This window comes from Mytilus californianus, unplaced genomic scaffold (genome assembly GCF_021869535.1).
Source record: "Mytilus californianus isolate M0D057914Y unplaced genomic scaffold, xbMytCali1.0.p SCAF_9, whole genome shotgun sequence".
NCBI lineage: Eukaryota > Metazoa > Mollusca > Bivalvia > Mytilida > Mytilidae > Mytilus > Mytilus californianus.
The window spans coordinates 37,333,547-37,346,282 of record NW_026262745.1 but is presented as its reverse complement, the minus strand read 5'-3'; the positions used below and the strand labels follow the sequence as shown (position 1 = coordinate 37,346,282).

The 12,736-nt window shown below is 30.7% G+C and overlaps 1 protein-coding gene and 1 long non-coding RNA gene across 9 annotated transcripts in view; both read left to right on the top strand.

The window, feature by feature from the left end:
* LOC127716702 (myosin-9-like) overlaps window positions 1–12,736 on the top strand; it is an 86,778-nt gene that overhangs the window by 50,246 nt on the left and 23,796 nt on the right. The gene's annotated exons all lie outside the window — the stretch shown is intronic.
* LOC127716714 (uncharacterized) lies at window positions 6,776–11,985 on the top strand. Its single transcript, XR_007989095.1, has 3 exons — window positions 6,776–6,830; window positions 10,874–10,936; window positions 11,932–11,985. It is a non-coding gene; the product is annotated as an uncharacterized LOC127716714 (long non-coding RNA).

Sequence of the window (12,736 nt, the reverse complement as noted above, 5' to 3'; positions counted from 1 at the left end):
ATGGACCATTTTTGTTCACATTTCAGTTAAAGGTTTGACTTTTTACTATTTAAAATATTATAAATATATATTGAACCTCTCGGCGATTTAAAAAATATTCTTATAACTGAGGGCAAAACTGGGCCGTTTTCTCTCACCAAGTCATTTGGACATATATTGTATTCTTTTAAATACTTTTTTATTGCAAAAGTTACGCCTTGATATGTAAGGAAATTAGTTTTTATATTGTATACATTTTTAAAGTTATCAAAAGTCATGAAATTTCCACATTCATCTAACAAGTCATTAATCAGCCTAACCCTTTTTTTAGTCCAATCTTTATATAAAACTGATTGATTACCAATCTTTATTTCATCATTCTTCCACACATTCCATGTGTTAGTTTAAGATTTATCTTGTATATTTTGAAGATCATTCCAAGCATCAAATACTTCTTTCCGAAATGAATTTTTCAGCTTTTTATAAGGGCCAAGAAATTGCATTTCCTAAAAATTCTAATTTTTGAAAAGAGGAATAGTTTCACAAGTTTTGAATTATTTCTATTTATTCTTCTTATCCAGGTTAATTCAAAACCTTTTATGTAGTTTTCAATGTTTATCCTTTTTAGACCTCCTGAACAGTGTGGTTTGGATAAACAGTCTCTTTTAACTTTATCTGGTTTGTCGTCCCAGATAAAGGAAAATATTTTGTCAGTAAAATGTTTAAGCTTTGTACTATTTGGACTAGGTATGGATAGGAATAAATGGTTTAATTTTGATATTATAAGTGTTTTATCACTGTTATTTTTCCAATTGGGGAGAGTGTATTTGGTTTTTATAGTATTTTCGATTTCTTTCATCCTGGGGTCATAGTATAACTTTTCAATTTCATTAAGATCCACGGAGAAATTTACCCCAAGAAGTGTAAATCTGCTGGAACCCCTCTCCAATTCCCACCTGGCACAAATAGTTTCTTGGGCTAAACTTTTTCTTCCCAATCGAAACAACCTTGGTCTTGTCTAAGTTTATATTAAGGCCTGATTCACCTGCATATTTGTCTAGAGTACGGAGAGAAGCATCCAAAGATTCTGGTGACCCATCAAGTATAAGAGAAGCATCATCTGCATATTGTGAAATGAGATACTCTGAGTCATCTATAGTGATTCCTTTAATTTGGTCAGTATTTCGTATAAGTCGGCCAAGGATCTCTGCACACAGTCAAAATATGTATGGTGAAAGGGGATCCCCTTGTTGACAGCCTCTCTGAATCTCAAAAAATTTTGAGAGATGGCAGTTTTGATTTAGTGCAGATTGAATTTTAGTATAAAAAGTAATGATCCAATGTTTAATAGATGGTCCGAAATTGAAAAAGTCCAATACACTTTTAATAAAACTCCAAGAAATTGAGTCAAACGCCTTTTCAAAATAAATAAGGAGGAGAATACCAGGTATGTCATTTTCTTCTGTATACAATAAAATATAAATTAATCTAGTATGTTTACCAATATGTCTTCCAGGAATAAACCCTGTTTGATCGTTATGTATTTAAAGTGACAAGATAGACTTCAATCGTTTTGCAAAACATGTGGACCCAATTTCATATTTTGTGTTTAAAAGACTGATAGGTTGCCAGTTATTCGTATATTGTCTTGATTTATCCCCTTTGGTATACAAGTATTATTCCCGTTTTCTGAGAAACTGACATTTCACCCATATTATATCCATTGTTGATTTGCCTAAATCTATCCAAAAGAATTTACTCATGGTGTATCCATCCGATCCTGGACTTTTGTTATTTTTCATTCTTTTAATAGCTGCTGTTAATTCCGAATAAGAAATTTTCTCTTCAAGGGTATCCCTTGTTTTATTTGTTAACTTTGGAACATCTAAATATGGAATTTCCTTATTGAGTTCAACGTTTTCTATTGGATCATTTTTTAAAATATAAATCCTTATAGAAGTTTTTGGCTTCCATTAAAATCTGTTCATGTTTGTTTATACAAAGACCTTCATTCTTGACCAGTCTTGGAATTGTCTTATTAACAAAATTCTTAGTTTCTGAATTGAGGAAATATTTGTAGGATCTTTCTCCTTTTTCTTCCCATTTCATTTTTTAAAGCACACAATTACCACGCAATTTTCCTTGTCTTTATATTTGTAATACAGATTTATTTTGGTTCAGATTTTTAAGAGTTTCTGTGGTTTGTATAAATTCTTCCAATTTTTGAATTTCATTTACCACAGCATTTTACAATTTATTTTTTTCTTTCTTTTTATTTGATGCAAAGGAAATTGTTTTACCCTTAATTTCGGTTATTAATGTTTCTAAGAACAGTTGATCATTTATTGTGAATTGAATATCTAAGCAATCCACCAAATCTAGTGTGTCCCTATTGTATACTACAGTTGCATATTGATCCTTAACTTATTTTATTTTTTCTTTGACAGTTTCAATAAATTCTATATCATACAGTAAACTATTATTAAATTTCCATAAACCCTTCCCAATATTGAAATCACTTATTTTAAAGTGTAAAACTATTGGTGAATGATCAGATCTATAGCTGTTTTGAGTTTCTACTTCTTTTACATTTTGATAGAAACTCCGAGATACAAGAAAAATCAAGCCTAGCTTGCTTCAGAGGATCAATTTCTCTCCACGTATATCGTTTCTTATCTGGGTAGAATTCTCAAAAGAGATCGATTAGATCATAGGTTTCAATAAGTTCAAAGACCTTTTCTCTTGCTCGTGGATTATTTATATTTAGATATTTGCAAGTAACTAATGTCTGATTTTGGACTAAGTTAAAATCCCAAGTCAGAATAACTTGTTGGTAGTTAAAATTTTCTATTATTTCATTGACTTTATTATAGAAGGTGAGTCATTATTTGGTCCATATAAATTAACAAGTGTTATATTTTTACCTTCAATTGTAATGTCAACATCCAGGAAATTTCCATTTTCATCTTTCTTTATTTTCTTTATTTTATATTCAAGATTGTTTGCAAATAAAATGGCAACTCCTCTTTGATTGGAGGATTCATCTATTTCAGTAAAGTTCGTGTCTTGCAGGCAGTTAATATGACAGAGTTTTGATTTCAAGTATTCGAACACATCTCTCCGTTTCTCTCTAGAATTTAAACCTTGACAGTTGTGTAAGAAAATTTTTAATGTATCCTTAGTCATTTAAATAGCTAAGATATATAATAAACATTCCATTTATTAATTTCATTCCTATGATTACACTTTGACTCATACAACTGTCTATGAAAACACAAAGCTATAATATTGTATCTGTATAAGCAATATGATGTAGAAGTCTACCTTCATGCATAAATAAACCTCGGTAAAACACTGTGCAAAATTAAAAATTGTAAGAGATAAAAAAAAAAAGTAAAAGTAACAAAAGTCATGATTGTCATATTATGATATGTTTTCTTTTTTGTACAACTAAAAACAAATTTTGGATAACCTGTTTCCAAAGAAAAGGGTTAGGGGGAAAAACCCAACAAAGTTATACTCACTAAACTTAATATCCAACACTCAAAGGGAGATAATCCAAATCCAAACATATCATCTCCCCTGAATTGTAAGTTTGCAGAACATTTGTTTAGTTAGTATAGCGATTGTACATATGATTAATGTACCCTTCTAGGTAGTATATTGAAACGCTGCCTCCCTGGTGCTAGAGTCGGCCACCAGAGAACACAGGGTCACAAAGAAAAAGAGAGTAAAATTATCCATAAAGTGTAAGGTTCGACGTCCACTGTTTACCGTCGGAACAAAACACGTTATAGAAAGGGAAATCGTATATTTGTGTTTATATATATATTCTTAGTTGTGAAATAAAATATCTGAATAAAATAAAGTTTCATATTTTATTAATATCAAAAATAATCCACGACGGAGAGAATGGGTCTTGCCGGCTCTCTCACTGGTCTGGCCAGATCCCCGGTAATGGTTGGTCTTACATATACAAACAAAACTAGTCTATTATTCAACAGTCAAGTAACAAGGTTGTCACTTATTTAGAATCTTTCTATAATCTCAATTTAAGGATATTACCACCCTACTACTTTATAGAAGACAACAACTTAGTATAATAAATTAAATGACATATTAATCATGTCGGAACCGCCAACAGAACACTTAATGTGCACCTTCAATATCACTTCAATAGCACCGTTACTGCACAGTCACCGTCACAGGTATCGGCAACCGTATTTAGCACCGTCACCGTCACCGGCAACCTTATTTAGCACCGTCACCGTCACTGGCAACCGTATTTAGCACCGTCACCGTCACCCGTATTTAGCACCGTCACCGGCACCGACAATCTTAAATTAAAACAAAGTTAACTTTCAACGCTTGTATGTATTTCTCAGACATATTCCAGCTTCTATTAAAGTTTGTAACTTCCCATTCTTTGTCAACCCAACACTCTCTCGAATCTGTTGTTGCTTTTTCTTTTATACTTCCGACTGACCAATGGCAGAGCTTGTTACATATTGTTTACCAATCGGCAACCATGGATCACACAAGGGAAATTCCCGTAATGTTGATATTATTTGTAAACATGGATTGATCTTCATCAATAAAGATGGGTTTCGACTTAAAATTTATCAGTAGATCATAAGAAGAGTTTTATTTGAGTTTATATTCTAATAAGGTAACTACCGCGAAAATATGAAATCAGTACGTGAAATAAAACTTCCTAACATACACAAATCAGTCGTATCCTTGAAACAACAGCCAAAATAACAAATTACAAGTCTTTTATTATTTTCAACATTGGACATCTCACTAACATCTATCGTTTATCCTCAATAATTTCAAGAAACTATACAGACATAGATTTACAATAAAAAGGGGGGAAGGTCGGCATTACAATATATTGAAACTTATAGAATGTGAGAGTTTTGGTTTGTTAAATATTTTGCAATCCAATTTGTCATACTGAGGTTCTTTCAGTGTTTATTCTTATCACTTTTCTTATTTTTATTGTACAAATAAACAGGACAAACACAAGTTTACTATATATTTTCTCCCTTTCTATATAGATATAGATATTTATTGAAATCTTGATATCTTTTCCTTTTTGTTTAGAGTGCTCCGTTACCCTTACACTTTATTACATTTCCGAAAATTGCAGGATATAAACCATATTTTTGCAAAGTATTAAAACATTCTATCACTTTTAATTTAATTTACAGTAATTAAGATATGTTTACGCTGCACGATCGGAAGAGGGGGTATTTTTACGAAAATAAATGTTGACAATAAGTAAGTGGAAAGCATTTTGTTTGTCATAGATTTTAGCTTGAGGTCGTCAGTCGGTGTCATTTCAAGGAAAAGGAAAAAATCGGTAAAACGGCTGACGATTTAAAATATTTAAATGATTGGATGTATACATCAATGGTAACTAAAACTATCCAACGGTAGTGAAAGGTAAGACTTTAAAACTGTATCCAGCATTAAATCAACGTCAAATATATATAGACTCATTACAGATACCATGATTAAAATTTTGTACGCCAGTCTACAAAAGACTAATCGGTTTGATGTGTTTGAGCTTTTGATTTTGTCATTTGATTAAGGACTTTCCGTTTTGAATTTTCATTGGAGTTTGGTATTTTTGTTATTTTTGTTTTTGCATTGCAGGAGACGCTTAACCTGCCGAACCACCCTGTCTCATTCCATTTAGAGTTCATGAGATTTCCTAAATTTTTGTTAGTTAGCTTGATTTGTTATCTGAATCGAATTATGACATTCAAACCTCGGTAAACTACTGTTACCTTTATTTAAGCGAATAGTTTATAATGCCTTTGAGCTATTCAAGTCATCATCATAAATAGAAAATAAACTAAGCATTTTGTACAATATAAAGTTTACGAGTAGGTATAAATTTATTAACATGCATTGTAAAATATCAGTTGCAACTCAAATATTAAGGTGTTTTGTCGAGATACCTGAGTGAGCAAAAAATGCCTGATAGCCAATTTAGAGCAATATCAGTTAATTCCATTTGCATATACGATTTTACCAGTTTGTTTTATTGAAATGAGTTACTCTTTTAATTTTTGTACGTAGCATAAACCTTATTTGTGTATCATCCTATTTTATTAAATTCTAGATTAATATCTTTAATAAGTTTGTGTAGTAGATCAATTTTATAACCCAATAGGCAAATGTTTATAGGTTTTTTCCAAAATTGATATTTTGATTGTTATGGGAACATTGTAAGAACTCTCACAGCTACTTTTCTTGTCGGATCTTTATGAAATTCATCATAATTATATCAAATACTTATACCACAAAGGTCTTGGAAGAGTTGGACCAACTGTTTTTACATGTGATTTGTCCCTTGGATATAAAAATTATACGAATAATAACATTGTTAGCAATCTCATGTCTAATTTCCTGTAGGATATTTAAAAAAAAATAAATAAAAGAACACTCCATTTTTTTAGAGTGATTAAACGATGACACACACAATATTTGCATCGGCTGGGTCATTGAAACGCTGTTCTTTTAGTTTAAAAAAAATGTATTCAGATAAATCATCATGTACCATTTTAATACACTTGAAATAAATATCTAGGATTTGGAAACAAGCAAAGTTGCTTTACAAATCTTTCTCCAATTACACAAATAAAACACTTATTGAGGAAAACATGGATATAAATATAGGCATGCTCTGCAATAAATCATATAAATGGTTTTTTTTTAGATTATTGTTTGTTAAATGCATATTATTCTAATATTAAATGTCATTTATACATTAACAGACTCAAGGATTTTGAACAGAAATTGAAAGCTATAGAATCAGAAAAAGATGATGCTTTAAAAAGGTATGTTACTAATGATTTAGAACGAATATTGCTAATGAGTTGACCGACAGACTGGTCGTATTGGTGTACTTTTTCGTAATGAATAATTAAAAAGCTATAATATAGAGTCTATTTCAGTTGTTCATCCGCATAAATCCGTTGGCGCAGGTATTGTGTCAGGTCGACAGCCCTGTTTAGGTAATCCGTATGGTGTGTACATGCACGAGGGTTACGTATTAAGGTAGATCAGGTGTCTTTTGTCATCTTCTTTTGTACCTAAAAACCATCTGTGTAGATCTTCTATTGACAATTTTGAGACCTGAATAATTCGTTTGAAAATCTTTAATCAAATGAAGAAAACTAAGTGATTTCTTTAACATTTTCTGTTATTACGACTGTTTAAACAAATATTGAATATTTTTTGTTCCATCAAAAAATATTGACTGACCCATATAGAGCGAGTAAATCGGAAAAATCTAATTATATAAAAGAACATATTAAAAATTTACCTATTTTGTTTTGCAGAAAGAAAACGAGTACGATGACGCATATTTTGAGGTCTTTCCACTTTCATGGAAATACCTTTTGATTTTATTCTGATTATATTTTTTTTATTTTGAGATTTTCTTTTGTTTTGCAAGATATCGAAAAGATTTTGGGTACATGATATCGAACAATGAATATGCTTTCGCAGTTGACTTTGTTTAACCGTACACTTTCTCCTGTGAGAGTTATCTCTCTATACACTGTTTTTCTTGTTATAAAAGAAAATCGACGAATTTATTTTCCAAATTGCTCGTCATATCCTCCGGTTGTTTTGTTAAATTTTGTCCTAAGCTATGAGAGTTAATTCTCCTTCTGTATTTGACATAGTGATATATAAATGTAACTCATGAACAGTAAGTTATAGGACCTAGGGTATTGGACCTTGATGTCTTTGGCCCACCAAAAGAAATTTGAGATACAGGTCAAAGTTCAAGGTCATGATTTAAATTCTAACTTTTGATTGTTTTCGCTTTCTCACAAACCGTGATAAATAATGACTAAAATGTTTACCAAATTGTTCGTTGATACATGTCGTAACTTTAAAATTTTGGTCGAAAGAGTACTCCCTTTTAATAGGAGTTTCCCCCCATGATAGTTTAAAGTAAGTTGTATGAAATATAACCCTGAACCATACATAATAGAGACCTAGGGTATACTTATTTGAGATCCTCCTTTTATTGCATTGAAATTGAGGTTAAAGTCAAATGAGAATTTGACGTTCTAGATTTTGACCTTTGCTATAATTTCATACTCGTACATGATAAAGCCATAGTATTTTTTGCATTAGGTTCGGAGACTTTTTACCTTAAAAAATTTCAACCGGAAGTGAACTTGAGTCAACCGGAAATAAAAATGTTTGCACTTCTTTTATGGAAAAGTACCTAGAAACCATATATTTTTATCATCGGTATGCATTGAGACCGGACGTGACCTTCTGTAAAGTAGCAAATTACCCCCCTTATATTTTCGGAATCAGTATAAAAAAACCTGTGATTTGACGCCAGTAGAAAATTTGAGTAAAACGGAAGTGACCTCTTATCAATGATTTTGAAATTCAATGGTGGAAATACCTTCAATTGTTTTTTTACTTTTTTTTTCTTCTTCCGCCAAATTTTATTCTTGCAGTGTATAATGGTTGCGCAAGATGTCTCTTAGATGTTTTAGATATTATATCGAACAGTTATTACGCTTTTGAAACTCAACCTGTTTAGACGAAGACTTTTTATTGTAAGAGATATCTCCACAAAAACTGTTTTTTCTTTCCGGTATCTCCTCTGTAACAAAAAAAAAATAACGACAAATTCTTTTTTATATTAAATCCTGAGGAATTTTGACTAATTTGGATTGAAACGATCAAGTGACATCATAAAAGGAGTTAGCTCCCTTTACCAAATGAAATTGTCGTTATGTTTTTGTATTCATAAACCGTAAGCCGTATAAACCTAGTCTTTTTCTTTGAAGTGTTTTGGTCCTAACTTAGAACAGAATTGAAGTGTTTTGGTCCTAACTTAGAAATTGAGGTCGAGTTCAAATGTCAAGGTCATGTTCTCAATTTTGACTTTTGCTCGGTTTTGCATTTGCTCTGATACTTTTAAAGATATATATGAAAGAAGTAGTGCAAAATGTTTGCTTTATTGTGACGAAGATATGATACATTTGGTCGAATGACATATTTTAGGAGTTTATGCCCCTAAATGTTTTTAATTGAAAGTTAATTAATAATTATTACTTCAACTTGGTACACGATAAAGACTTAGGGTCCCTTGCAAAATTATGGGTGACATAGGACCTTGAGAAATGTCAACCGAAAGTGACCTTGAGTGAAAAATTTGTGTATTCATGGAAAAGAACCCAGAAACCCTATATTTTTAATAGACATACATAAACCTATCATTTGAGATCGAAAGTGACATTCAATAAACCGGAAGTGGGTAATTATCTCCCTGATTACCGGTAAAAGCATATAGAGACCATATATTTTTCGAATCAGTGAAAATACAGCTTTCATATGAGACCGAACGGCATATGATATTTTCTAAAAAAAAGTTGGAAATATCTCCCTTATTTCTGGCAAAAAATTATAAAAACCATTTATTTTTGGAATCAGTGAGAATAAAACTATCATATAAGACCGGAAGTGACCTTATATAAACCGGTAGTTGAAAATTATCTGCCATATTTCAGACAAAATCATATAGAAACCATATAGTTTTCGAATGACTATGAAGAAACCTATGGTTGGACGCCAATAGTAACTTTGAGTAAACCAGAAGTAGCTTCTTTTCAATTATTTAGAAATTTAATGTGGAAAGACCTTCAATTGTTCCATGCACAATTGATTTAAATTCTTTTTATTTTCTGAAAGCACATTATAAAAGCTATGTTTTCGTATCTTATTTGAAAATTCTCAGACTATCAACTAATTTTCTTTCTATTCAAATAACAGTTTGTTCACAATATGTAGCTTAAAAAGTGCTTTGTGACCTTTACGTTTTAATATATTTCTGAAAATTACACATATAAACAATATATTGGCAATGAATTAAAACATTCTATCGGTTTTAATTCATACCAACGTCTACATTAATTAAGATATTTAAGCATTTAAACGCCATACTATGAAAAGAGAATGTGTTAATGTTGCAAAAATGGGATGTTTACAGACGGATATGTTCCAATTGTCAGAATCACAAACCCATCCTCCATTCCTCGAATGTGACCTATCCAATTAAACTTATCACCGGGTTTGTACTTACACTTACAACACGACGGGTGCCATATGTGGAGCAAGATCAGCTTACCCTTTCGTGCACATGAGATCATCCTCAGGGTTCGGATTGGTTCGTGTTGCTACAGTCTGTGGTTTTCTATGACGTGTTTTGTGTACTGCTGTTTGCCTTTTGGTCGTTTTTGGTTTTTAGCCATGATTTGTTTGTTTGTTTTCGACTTATGAGTTTGAATATCCCTTTGGTATCTTTCACCTTTTTTTTTATTTATAGACAGTTGAATTTAACATGTTTGTCCTATATCCTAGTTTTAAGTCGTCGCTCTGTGTCTTGTCGTGGAAAGGATAGAGAAAAACGGATGATTATTCAAAATATCTAATTGCTATGATGCATATATCGTTGTTGACTAAAAAACTATCTAACGATAATGACAAGCTAAGACTTTACAAACTATTTCTAGCATTAAATCAACGCTAAATATATATTCGATGATTGTTCGTGGTAACATTCCACCTGATCATTTAAAAAAAGCATTATGCCAGTCTAAAATTTTATATTCATTACTTGTTTACTTATTTAGACTCGGTGCTGTTTTTCAGTATAGTTGCTTTTCAATTGGTAAATGCCGTATGTAACATCAACAAGTCTATTTTGTTAAAATTTAGTTGTTTCATTGGTGTCTAATTATTGTTTTTACACATCATTTTCTTTTTCATATATATATATTGAAAATTTGAAGTTTGTCCTGATATAAACTAAGAACATGCTTCTTATGCATTGTGTTTTTTGTAGAATGAAAAAATTTGAGGCTAAACTGAATTCGACAGAGAAAGAAAAGAATTCAGCTTTACAAAGGTAATTTACTAAGTCATTTGAAATATAGATGAGTAACACATGTTGTCTAAACACATGCTATTGTGTAGTCAAACTTATAAATACAGGGATTACGAAATGCAAATACTAGCTTTAACTTGATAGATCAATTCGACGGATACATCGAAAAAAACTTTTCCCGGTTTTTACATAACAATAATTACATTACATATATGTTTTACTAGAATCCGTAATTTTGATTGGATGACAGCAATCGCGAGGCACTCCAATATAAATCTTAATGACATTGTAATTATAAGAATTGAATGCCTCTTTTCGTAATTCTATAGGATTGTAAAAACATTTATCGTGCACTCATTTTCAATATCGCCCATACACACAATGTGAGTCGGTCAATTACATCCCAATAAAATTATAAAAAGAAGCATTCAATTCTTAATTACTTTACAAATGTTTGACTGCTATAATATTAAACATAAGTGGTTTCTATTGTTTTTGCCTGCAAGTCGATAAACAAAAATTACAATTAATGTGTATTGTATATTGCATAGACCATCATATCTGTCATTTGATTAAGATTTTGTGTCAGTTCGTCATTTTACGAAATTATTTAGCTTTACTGTATGAAGAACCAATAAAAAAGGTAATTTACTAGTATACAAAAATAGCAATAGATTCAATTCTACATTTATTTGTTGTTGATTCTAGAAAATTTGAACAACATGGTTTTTACATTTCTTCTGAATTAAACATCAAATCATACCTTCTCGTTGAAAGAATTACTTCTTACAACTCTTTTTTTATTTCTTGATGAGTTTAACACGTATGAAAAATATTCAAACATTATGATGATACTTTCAGTTGATATTTTGTCTTTTTCGGCCACTCATTTTAAACAAATAGGTGTAGAATTTCAAATAAGGTTTCATTGTAGGGAGGAAATAACGGTTTGTTTAAGTGATTGCTTTTTTTTATAAATATTTTCATAATATTTTATGTAATCAATGCATTAACAGAGTCAAAGATTCTGAACAGAAATTGAAAGCTACAGAATCAAGAAAAGATGCTTTGGAAAAGTATGTTACTTTAGATAGGTGGATTAAACATTGCTCCATAGCTGTGTTTAACGCCAAATCAGATAGAGTTTGAGTTATTATTTTGCATCACCATAAATCAACATACACCTCCGAAAAACAGAGATCAATTTTTTTTTCAGGAGAATGAAAGGTATTTAAAAAAAAGCCATTGTCTTGAAAAAATTATATTTTACGATCATACAAATTTCTTCAAAGATCGCGAGCTAATCAGTTGATTTGATATTTTTTATTTCATTTATTTATTGTTTATTTGAGGTTTTCAAGGTGCCTACAGGTTTGAAATTATGAAAATAAAAACTCCAAATTATGATATCAGTCATCTAATATACAGATAGTAGTCAAAAGAAGCTCATGATAGTATAATTAAAGCCACCATGAGTTGTTTTCATGATTGTATCAAAAGTCAATTCAAACCAATTGAAAAAAAAATAATGCACTGCTTAGATGAAAGTCGTGTAGCCATTTTGATATTATTTAGATTTAATGATGAGTTTTTACTGGCTGTTTTTTAAGACTGAAAATTTATCTGCATATAAGAAACCTACAGACAGAAAATAAATACGCATTGTCAAAGTAATAAAACATATTCAAATGTTATTGACATAATATGACCAAAACAAATCAACATAAAAACACATAATATATTTTTCATGGAATCTAAATAATTGATATATAAAAGTTAATAGCATTTACGATACCAATATAACTGACCAAGACTCGTATT